This window comes from Malus domestica, chromosome 14, assembly GCF_042453785.1.
Source record: "Malus domestica chromosome 14, GDT2T_hap1".
Taxonomy (NCBI): Eukaryota; Viridiplantae; Streptophyta; class Magnoliopsida; order Rosales; family Rosaceae; genus Malus; species Malus domestica.
Genome location: NC_091674.1, coordinates 27,720,749 through 27,731,529, shown reverse-complemented (window position 1 = coordinate 27,731,529; position 10,781 = coordinate 27,720,749). Strand labels below are relative to the sequence as shown.

Below are 10,781 nucleotides of genomic sequence, written 5' to 3'. Positions count from 1 at the left end.
ATCTTCCGTTGGCATCAACAGCACTGCGACGAGGACGGTTGGTTACCTATCCAAGTCTCGGTCAAGAAGGATTTCCAGATCCTTATTGATTGAGGTCATCTTATTAGCCTTCTTGGCGAAGTGAGGTGTTACAGTATATCGAGCTCGGCGCATTGCACGCCGAGTTATTTTATGATTGGATACTCCCAAGTGGGATTTAGAGTTCGGCATTCGGATGGCCGAACCACGTTCACTATTAAAACTTATATTTGTTTTGAGTATTTTTGCCCTTACACTTTGGTGTCGATTCGGCGAGAGTTTACTCTGACGAATAACATCACGGTGACTGAATCCGACAACGACGACTTGTGAACTTCGTAAGAATAGCAACCTTGTCTTCAGGTTCGAGAACCCAAGAGGCCGAGACGCGTTCCTTCCTCGGTCGCAGTCGCAAGACGTAGAAGTCAGCCGCGCACTCGACGCAACATCAACAAATTTTACTCCTCGGCCGAGCTCGGCCGACGAGTTGGCACGCCCCGCATTCACCAAAGGACGTAGTTAGCTTATAGATTACTCGGCCTGCGCGCCACGTAGGCTTGGTAGTTTTTAGGGTCAACACCTTATCATTAAATAAAGTTATATATAATGGTTTTTGGTTAAAACTCAGAATTTTGAAGCCCTTTTCATTAATTTTATTTTTTTAATTTTTTTTTGTTTTATAATTCTAAGTGATACATCTAATCCTCAAACTTGAATATCAAAGTAAAACGCATATTATAACCAACTTAACTAGCGAGCCTAGGACCATGCCTGAAGCCTGCAGGTACGGTTAACTTTGGTTTAATAAAAATGAAAATTTATTTTTCCAGATTAGATACGTGTAGACAGATCTAAAAATTCTTAGGTCTATCTAATATTCAAAATATAGACCACCGCCGCAAAGACAGAAAGAGATCTGGGTGGGAGTTTGGACGCAACGAAAGCAAGGAACAAGCTACCTCCCGAAACTTGACATGCCGTCCAACCCAAAACACGCATCATCGATCCATGCAGAAATATTAAGTTTGGAATAACCAAGATCGAATGTCTGCCTCCATGTTCATTTCCCACAAGGAAAAACTCTAACTCGTATTCTTCCTATATATAATCATTCTGCTATTTCCATATCTATATACAAAGCATTACACTGATCATTTTAATTAAGACACAAAGCAAGCTCTTAATTAAGTTGTTGTTATAAGTGCAGTTTGTATTAGTTGATCGTTGATATGGCAAATATCAGAGGATCAATGAGCGCTTTGGAAGAGAGATTACGGCCATCGACACCCACACGCATGCGCGAAAAGATTGTTCCTTCATCAGACTGGACGGAGGACTCCAATTGTCATTACCTTCTCGTTGATCTTCCAGGTACTGCAATATTACAGCATCTAATAGTTTTCTTAATGTTGTAAACCTGCTCAAATGCGCACTCTAGTAGTAGTTATTAGGTTTTAATTTGTTCGCACTTTCGACATCATCATTACTTTATGGTTTTGTCAAGTTCTAGGTGTCGGCAACACAACTTGATTCGGATGTCTAGGTGGACATTCCAGATCGAGGTGTGTCAGTAATTGGTATCAGAGCATTTCATTTCGCTAAGAACAAATGCATGTGTTCATGCTCTAATAATTGTATTCGAAGTGCATAAAATAGCCACTACTAACAAGTAGTCACGTTAGTCACATAATTATAGGAAATAACAGATATGCATTCACATAAATTTATGGTGCTTAATTATATCACCTTGTCTTAGATTTTAAAAAGGAGGAGGTGAGGGTTGAGGTGAATATCTCAGCCGGCCATATAACAATCGGAGGAGAAAGGCAAGTGAACGAAAGGATATCCCAGTATTTTGAGCAGATTTTCACCCTTCCGCAACACTCAGATGTCAATAAGATCATCGGAAAATTTGACGGTGAGATTCTATATGTCACCGTACCAAAGGTGGCAGCAGCGGTTGAAGAACAGAAGAAAGAACCTGAAATAGAGAATGAAAATGTCCTAGGCAGCACCGCTGCTGCCACGGAACCTCCTCAAGTAGAGAAGAATGAAACTGTGGAAGGCTTAAGAGTTAAGACCCAAAGATGAAGGAGAGCACTCACAGAAAGTCGATGGCACAAAGTATGGAGAGATTAAAAAATTATTAGGAAATGAACACATATTTTTTTCTCCAGAAAATATAAGGAAATGGGAGGACAAAGGTGGGAATATCGTAAGGAATGCAATGGAGATGTTGAGCAAAATCAAAGGGATAGTTGTAACTGCTGTGGTTGCATTTTCATTAGGGATGCTAGTTAATCGTAAGTTCTAATAAGCTGGAGAATGAGATGATTAAGGCTAATTATAATTGTTAATTAAGTTGCTTATACTTTCTCTATATCTCTTGTTTATAATCATAGCGAATGGTCGCTGATATTAAATGTACAGAGTAAGAACTTCAACGAATAAGATGTAAATTGGTTTACTATCTTCTTTTACTTTTGAGCTTTACGATCATATTTGTTCGGAATCCAAAAGTTTTGATTTCGCACCTGCTAAATGTAACCGGGCGTTTAATATAAGGGGCGGTGGTCAATGCCCTTTGTCGTGAAACTTTTATGAGCGTGACGGTCATACTTTCCGTAATGTTAATCCGCTTCTTCGATCGGTTTTATAGTTGGATGCAAAATATCCTTGTGGATCCAAGTAGGCAGACAGGCAAGGAATGCGGAGGCAGATTGTCTGCTCTCCCACTTCCCGTGCCCTCCTATTTGTGTGGTCACGGTTAAATCACGTTAACATTTTATATTATTTTTTTATAGAGATAATAAGACAAAAATGAATAGTAATATAAAAATGTTGACGTGACTTAACCGTGACTACACAAACAGAAGGGCACAGGAAGTGGGAGGGGATTAGATTCATTGAGCAGGCAGCAAAAGTCTCAAAGATGGAATATGATTCTCTCCTCTTATTCTCATCCCTTTTCCTCCCCTCCTTTCACACTTTGTTTTTTGTCTTTTTGTCCGTATAATCAATATAAGATATTGACATGACTTAATCATAACCGTTTAAGTAGAAAATGAGAGAATGAAATAGATATTAGGAGGGAAGAGAATCCTCTTTCCACAAAGATAAGCACATCACCTTGATGCGGGATTGAGAAGCTTCTTTGAGATGCGTGCCCAAAAGTTCTTGTCACTCGTATTATTCCAGGGATATTTTTGTTCACCAATTTCAATTGATAATAGGGGTGTGATATCCACACACCTCTTTTTACTTCTCACACACATTTCTAATTTTCGGCCATTGGATCAGATGAAATGAAGAAGATCAACGGACATAAATTAACAAGGGGTATGTGAGAAGTAAAAAGGGGTGTGTGGATAGCAGACCCCTTGATAATAATGCATACCACTCTATTTATTATTATTAGATAAGTTTAAATTTTAATGGACAAATCTCAATATTCAAACGCATCCAACAAAGATAAATAATATGGTGAGCATTATTACTACTTAAAAATGGTGAACAAAAATACAATCTATTATCACCCTAAATACCTAAAAATCATATCTAAAATTGGTTACAATCTTTTAACCAAGAGTAAAATTGGTTGGATATTAAAGAGACAATAAGACATATATAAATTTTAATCACGGAAGTTTTATTTTCTTTTTATTAAAGAGCGTTTTGTTTAACATTTGAGGAAATTAAATGAGCAAAGTTCTCAAGTCAATACATTCTAATGGAGCTTGTTTGGGTCCTTATCATGTTTACTTGTATGCAAATTACAATTTGACACATGTACAAAACTTATTAAATTTATACAAAAAATTCATGTCAAACTGTAATTTGTTTGCAACTAGAAATAACTAGTATTGTATAAAATAGTAAAGTAATTTTCTATATTTCAATTTCAGTAAACTAAAATTTCAGGAACCATGTTCGCTGCTGAAAGAGCAACATTTGTTATTGAAATGCAATCACAAATGGACAAGTGTCCAATTATATTTTTCAATTTTAATTATTTAGACACGTGACTATTTGCAATTAACTTTTAGTAGCACTTGCCAGGACCGGCCCAGGCCCAGTGCCACAGGGGCAACTGTCCAGGCCCCAAATTGAAGGTGGCACAAAAAAAAACCCAAATAACTAAGTGTGTGTGTGTGTATATATATATATATATATATATAAGTCCAAAGCCCAAATAAGGGCTGGAGGGCAAGAGCCCAAGAAAGTTTTAAAAAAGGGCACAGGTTTTGTGACACGCCCCGATCCCGATGTCCTAGGGACAAAGGGATGGTCACGTGCTGGCCGACACCCGAAGGGTGACGAAAGCCATTTATTGAGTGCAAATGCTGACAACAAGGGATAGATAAGACTTATAAATATAAGAGAATAAAGAATATGTATTTAAGGAACGTGTTCAGAGCACACATCTAATCTAGAACATTAAAAGAATTAATATAAAAATTGAATGAACACAGAAGTGGGTCCTACACCGAGAGGACTCGAAGATACCGATGCGGAAGTGCCTGGATGCCGGGATTGTATGCCTCGATCCTAAATCCTGAAGGGGGCGCAAAACAAACATGAGTGGACCAATTTGATATAAATATAACAAAACAGTTATCAATGTACTAACCCCCAAGTTTTATGAAAACACATATATAATGATAAACATAGGTTTTCCGAAACCTAGCATGATGTGCAGTGTCTCAAATCATAACTTGTATATATAATAATCACTAGTGAATTGTCCGATAACCCCCAGGCCCCATGCCGGCTCCCCATCTCTGAGTAGACAGTCAGAGGAAAATACACTTCAGGCCCCATGCCGGCTCCCCGTCTCTGTGCTAAATAGCCAGAGGAAACACACTCCAGGCCCTATGCCAACACCAAACCGTCGCCCAGGACGGACCGAAATTTATCCCTACGTCCCGTAGCGGAAAGGACCACTAGGTAAGTACGAAACCATTGAACATATATATATTGAAAAACAACTTCATAGTATAAAAGTCATCTATCATCTATACTATAAAGAGGTGTTCGAAACATGTTCTAAATATCATATCGTCATCCATCGGATATTCTATAAGAACATGGATTATAGGAAAAATAGTAATAATTTAAAGTAGCCTCAATAAGCATGTTATCTCACAAAACGTTTCATAAAACGTAATCATCAAATCATGCTTTTCATGTATGCATTTCTACTATAAAACATGGATTTTAGAAGGGGTCCACTCATAGTACTTAGCCGCCGAAGAGCCATGCAAACTAACGAACAAGAAAACGTCACCAATATTGCCCCTAAGCACATAAAGGGTCCAATTAATAAAACTATATAATAGTGATTGAATTTGGGAAAACGGACGTTGGAAACGGATCCAGAACGTCGAATTACCCTAAGAAGGGTTTGAATTAAATAAAATAGGGAATTTGGAATTGGATGGGTTTAGGGTTTTAAAGGATTTGGGTTATAAAGGGTTTAGGGTGAAAATGGGTGGTTTGGGCCTAAGCCCAAACACACACACGCACCACACAAACACACATGCACGGCATGCACATGCATGCAAGCATGCATATACACACACGTACGCATGCACTTAAACACACACACACACACAAACCACAAAGGCCTTAAGGCCTCACACAAGGACCGGGCTTTAAGCCCTTTCACTCAATAAATGGCTTTCGTCACCCTTCGGGTGTCGGCCAGCACGTGATCATCTCTTTGTCCCTAGGACATCGGGATCGGGGCGTGTCATTTTGGGACCACTCGGTCCGTGTGTTGGGATTTGGGGACTCGGTCCAAGTTTTGGGAATTACAGCCAAAAAAAAAAAAATCAGACATTAGACTATTAGAGGGACCACTTGGTTCCCATTTTACAACCCTTTCCCAATTACAGCCAATTACAGCCAATTACAACCCTTTCCCGTTTTACAACCCATTTTACAACCCTTTCCCACTCGGTCCCCATTACAGCCAAAAGATCAACAGCAAGCTGTTGCACGCAGGCAGACAGCAATCACAGAACATTGGGCATTGGCTGCTCAAGTGCAAGAGCATTCACTCACCACCAACCCCTTTGAGTTTTGAGGTAAATTAATTTTTAAAATTTGAATTATCAATTCATAATCTAATATAAAATTTTGCAAGTGATATAGAATTATATGATAATTGATGTATAGAATTGTTGTTGATGAATTGAATTCTTGACTAATTTAATTATTTCATTTCATTTCAAACCCAATTTTTAGGTTCAATTTTTATAATATGTTAAACTTTGTGTTAATGTTTTTATAATATATAATATGTGTTGGAATGATAATTTTGATAGAATATTTTTGTTATATCATGTGTAGGTAATTTTTGCAAACAAATTATCGAAGCCATGTCTTTTAGGAAACAACTCTCTGGTAATATGAAAAGGAAAAAAAAAGGTAAAGGATAACGAAATTGCCGAAAGTTTAAGAGGATCTGTTAATAAATTTTTCTCTACAAATAATGAGTCAGTTAAAAATTTGAGAGAAAATGATGTTGGTGAAGAGTCACAAAATGTTGTTGGGGAGTCTCATGATCATGAAAATGGTAGTGATTTAGAAGAAAATGTTGGTGATGAGTCTCAAGACCATGAAAATGGTGGTGATGTGGATTTAAATGTTGATGATGATTATATTGGTTGTATATGATTGTATTTTTGATTGTCGGGGTTTAGGTACTATGTCCCCCCGTTGTATATTTTCTCAAGTAATATAATTTGGGCGTGAGGGCCTAACCCCCTAGCTTCGACTGGGTTCTAGCCCTTGTTAAATTTTTTTTTTTTAACATATGTTTCCGTATTAAAAAGGGCACATTTTGAGCTTTTGCACTGGGCACCCAAAAACTCAGGATCGGCCCTGGCACTTGCTGCTCTTCTTTGAATAACGAAGCATGGTTTCTGAAATTTTATTTGGAAGTAAACACTTTTCAAAATGTTCCTGCTTTTCCACTAAAAGGATACTTTGGCTTTGGAATTGGAATCATGTGCCTTATCCACACTACTACTACCATGCATGGCATATATCCACCAATGACCATGAGACCACACACCCACTCAGGTTGATATGCTCAATTCGATACAACTGTTAATATTGAATTCGTTACACTATTACGTAGTGTTATTAATTTATATCATTGTCGTTTATTGTTATGCTAGAAACATCGGTTTTATGTTTTCCTTTTTTCCATTGTGGTGATCCCAAATTCGTTTGGACTGAATGTATTTTTAATTGGTATGCAAGGCTCGTCTTAAACAAAAGCATGCATAAAAAAAAATACATTATAAAAATAGGGGGAAAAACAGAGAAAATAAAGAGGGGGATGTAAAGTGAGAATGGAATCTAATCTCTCCCCCACCCCAAACCTACCAAAAAACATTCGCTTCTCTCCATTACCATTTACCTCTTAACAATGGCACATTCAAGATTTGAATTTTGAGTGGTCTCAGGGTTAAAGGTCTAAAATTTTTAGATAAAAACAGAGTGCAAAGAGGGCAAAAAAAATTTCTGTTTATTTATTAAGGCATTTCGTCAAATACTTGATGAGTGATATTTATAGAAATGTCGAGTGTTTTCAACGCAACATGTCAAGATACTAGCATGTATTACATCAATCACTTGATAGATACAGAAAAATTTGTATAAAACATTCGTAGAGTCCTTAAAAGACATTTACATTTGTATCTTCTGAACTACGAATAGTCGTGAGACCACCCAAATCCTAGTGTGCATTTGCCTCTGCTCCTCAACCAAATCTACTAACAAGGCCTGCAACGGATATCCGGCTTTCACAAGCGAATACGGTCGACCCGGATGAGCTTGATGAGGGATTCGACAGTGTACCAAGCTAGGGTCCGATACGACCCGGATGCTGGCAGCCCGGGTCCAGACCGTTTGGGTGATTTTGCAACCCAAGGAGAAAGGGCCCAAGCATTGGTGAGTTGGAGGGACCCAAGGCCACACAGTTGTTCATTGGAGTGTGCCTGGCAATCATTGTGGTTTTATCTGCAGTGCCACCAGAAATGGTTGCCGTGGCCTTGGGATTTTACTACTTCCGCCACCCCATGTTCCGGGAGCCTATGCAGCCGGCGAGCCTGAACTTCTTCCGGCGGTTGTCGAGCTTGTCCGACCGGTTAATGTAGTGGAAGGGAGGAAGCGAACTATATATATAAGAGCATTTTTTTAGGTGCCACATTATTGAGGGTGTGACAAATTACAAAGCCAAACAACTGTGCTAAGTTGAAAAGAGTGGTCTATTTTAAAATTAATATCTTAAAATTTGATCTACACGTGAAGATGCTCGTGTATAATTTGAAAGATGAGTATTAAAATTATTGGTCTATTTTTATTTTCATGTAAGTATTTGAGTGGCAGTAATATTTCTCGTTAAAATGATTGTTTGCTAGCCAGTGATAATTAGGAGGACGATTTTGTTGCGTTGAAATTAATAAACTGCATGAGAGGGCGAGAGTTGGAGGATAGATTCTTAGGCTTGCTCTTCCTCCTCTCAATCATCTTCAAAATTCACCACATTTTCGATTTTGATCGGAGGAAGCTCCCGGTTTGCAACATTTGTTGTGTTTAATATGGGAAAGACGACTTTGTTAGAAAAACATGACAGCTCTAAAAAGGAAAAAGGCAACGGTGAGAAGGATGAGAATGAGAAGACGGAAAAACACGAGGATGGAGAAGATGAAACATAATAGAAAAAGAATGAAGACAAGAAGACCAAGGAACGTGAAGGTTAGGAGGAGGATAGAGATGGTGATCCTGTATAATTTGATCTACACGTGAAGATGCTCGTGTATAATTTGAAAGATGAGTATTAAAATTATTGGTCTATTTTTATTTTCATGTAAGTATTTGAGTGGCAGTAATATTTCTCGTTAAAATGATTGTTTGCTAGCCAGTGATAATTAGGAGGACGATTTTGTTGCGTTGAAATTAATAAACTGCATGAGAGGGCGAGAGTTGGAGGATAGATTCTTAGGCTTGCTCTTCCTCCTCTCAATCATCTTCAAAATTCACCACATTTTCGATTTTGATCGGAGGAAGCTCCCGGTTTGCAACATTTGTTGTGTTTAATATGGGAAAGACGACTTTGTTAGAAAAACATGACAGCTCTAAAAAGGAAAAAGGCAACGGTGAGAAGGATGAGAATGAGAAGACGGAAAAACACGAGGATGGAGAAGATGAAACATAATAGAAAAAGAATGAAGACAAGAAGACCAAGGAACGTGAAGGTTAGGAGGAGGATAGAGATGGTGATCCTGAAAAGGAGGAGAAGAAAACGAAGTCTCAAAGGTAAAACCTAGCTAGCTAGCTGGCATTGGTGGCAAAGAAACAAGGAAATTGCCTAGTGCCCGTTCTATTGAGACTTTTTTGCAATAAGACTTGGAGATGCTTCAAATTTGTAAGGAAGTTTAGTGTTTTATATAGAGCAGTGGTAGCTACAATTTTTTTTATATTCTACACATCCTTCTTAATTTCTGATCGCCGAACATAAAGAATTAAAAATAATCAATAAAACATATATTAATAGGGATGTGTGCGAAATATTATAAAGGGTGTGCGGATAGTACCACCATTTATATATGTGAAACATTGTACACCTAATTTTTGTTTTTGTAAACTTCCATGTAACTAGAAATTTATATTTAACAATTTGCACTATTTTTAAAGTTGTCACTTATTCAGTTTTAATATAGGGAACTTGATTTAGTTATGATATAAAAAATTGTTATTGACACTTCATAGCGTCATTAAACAAATTTATTTATTTGTTTATTACAGAATACTACATAATGATTCCACTTAAATGTCAATTGTTGGATGCGCGCGAACCTGAACCAAACTGGTCACGAGCTAATGTGATTTAACCCAAATGGTCCGGTGGGTTAGCTAAATTTCACTGCATTTCTCAAGCTGGTTTAGAGAGCTGCTCTTCTAAAGTACTCATTTTGAGGATATGCGAAGTATTTTTTTAGATAAGCCATCATATTAATACTATTAAGCTACTAGCTTAAATAATTTTTGTTACACAGAAACAAAAAATAAGTAAAAAAATAAATAAGAAAAGAAAAGAATGTTTCATGTCATGTCGAATTTCTTTCATTTGCAAAACAGTCTCCTCATCGAATATCTAAACCCTGCAAACTCAATTGCATAAAATCCTAATAACTTTACACATCTAATTTCTTCCAATCTTTTATAATAATATTCAAACCCAATTAGTTACAAAGCACGAAACAAATTGAGATTGTGTGGTTTCGAGAATTGGGATCCCATTCTTCTTGAACGTGTGAACCCTTTTTCATATGAAATTTTGAGATTTTTTTTTTAATTTAATCACCTTGCAAAATTCTTCTCTTTCAGTGTAACAAAGATTATTGAAATTAATAGCTTAATCTACCATAAAATTAATCTGATGACTTGTATGAAAAAGGTCCTCATAGGTCATCAAAATGAGAACCTTAGAAGAGCGGTTCTATATAGGTATTATCAAAGTTTATAATTGAAGTGGTCCTCGTACACACGAAGTCTTATTATCTAATTTGTAATGACCTGAGTTTCAACTATTTCCCCGCTCTTCCTTTCCGTTTTGAAGTCAACATCTTTGAAGCGTCATCATTTGGATAACGACCTTTCATAGCAAACGATCCACCACAGAGAATTTCCACTCTTGTCACAACATAGTACTTTTATGTATTACTTTCTCACCAGCAAGGAAACTT

General features: G+C 37.3%; 1 long non-coding RNA gene across 1 annotated transcript; it reads left to right on the top strand.

The window, feature by feature from the left end:
* The first annotated feature begins 905 nt into the window (after positions 1–905).
* Positions 906–2,485, top strand: LOC103429994 (uncharacterized). Its single transcript, XR_011575669.1, has 2 exons — positions 906–1,389; positions 1,775–2,485. It is a non-coding gene; the product is annotated as an uncharacterized lncRNA (long non-coding RNA).
* The last annotated feature ends 8,296 nt before the right edge of the window (positions 2,486–10,781 follow it).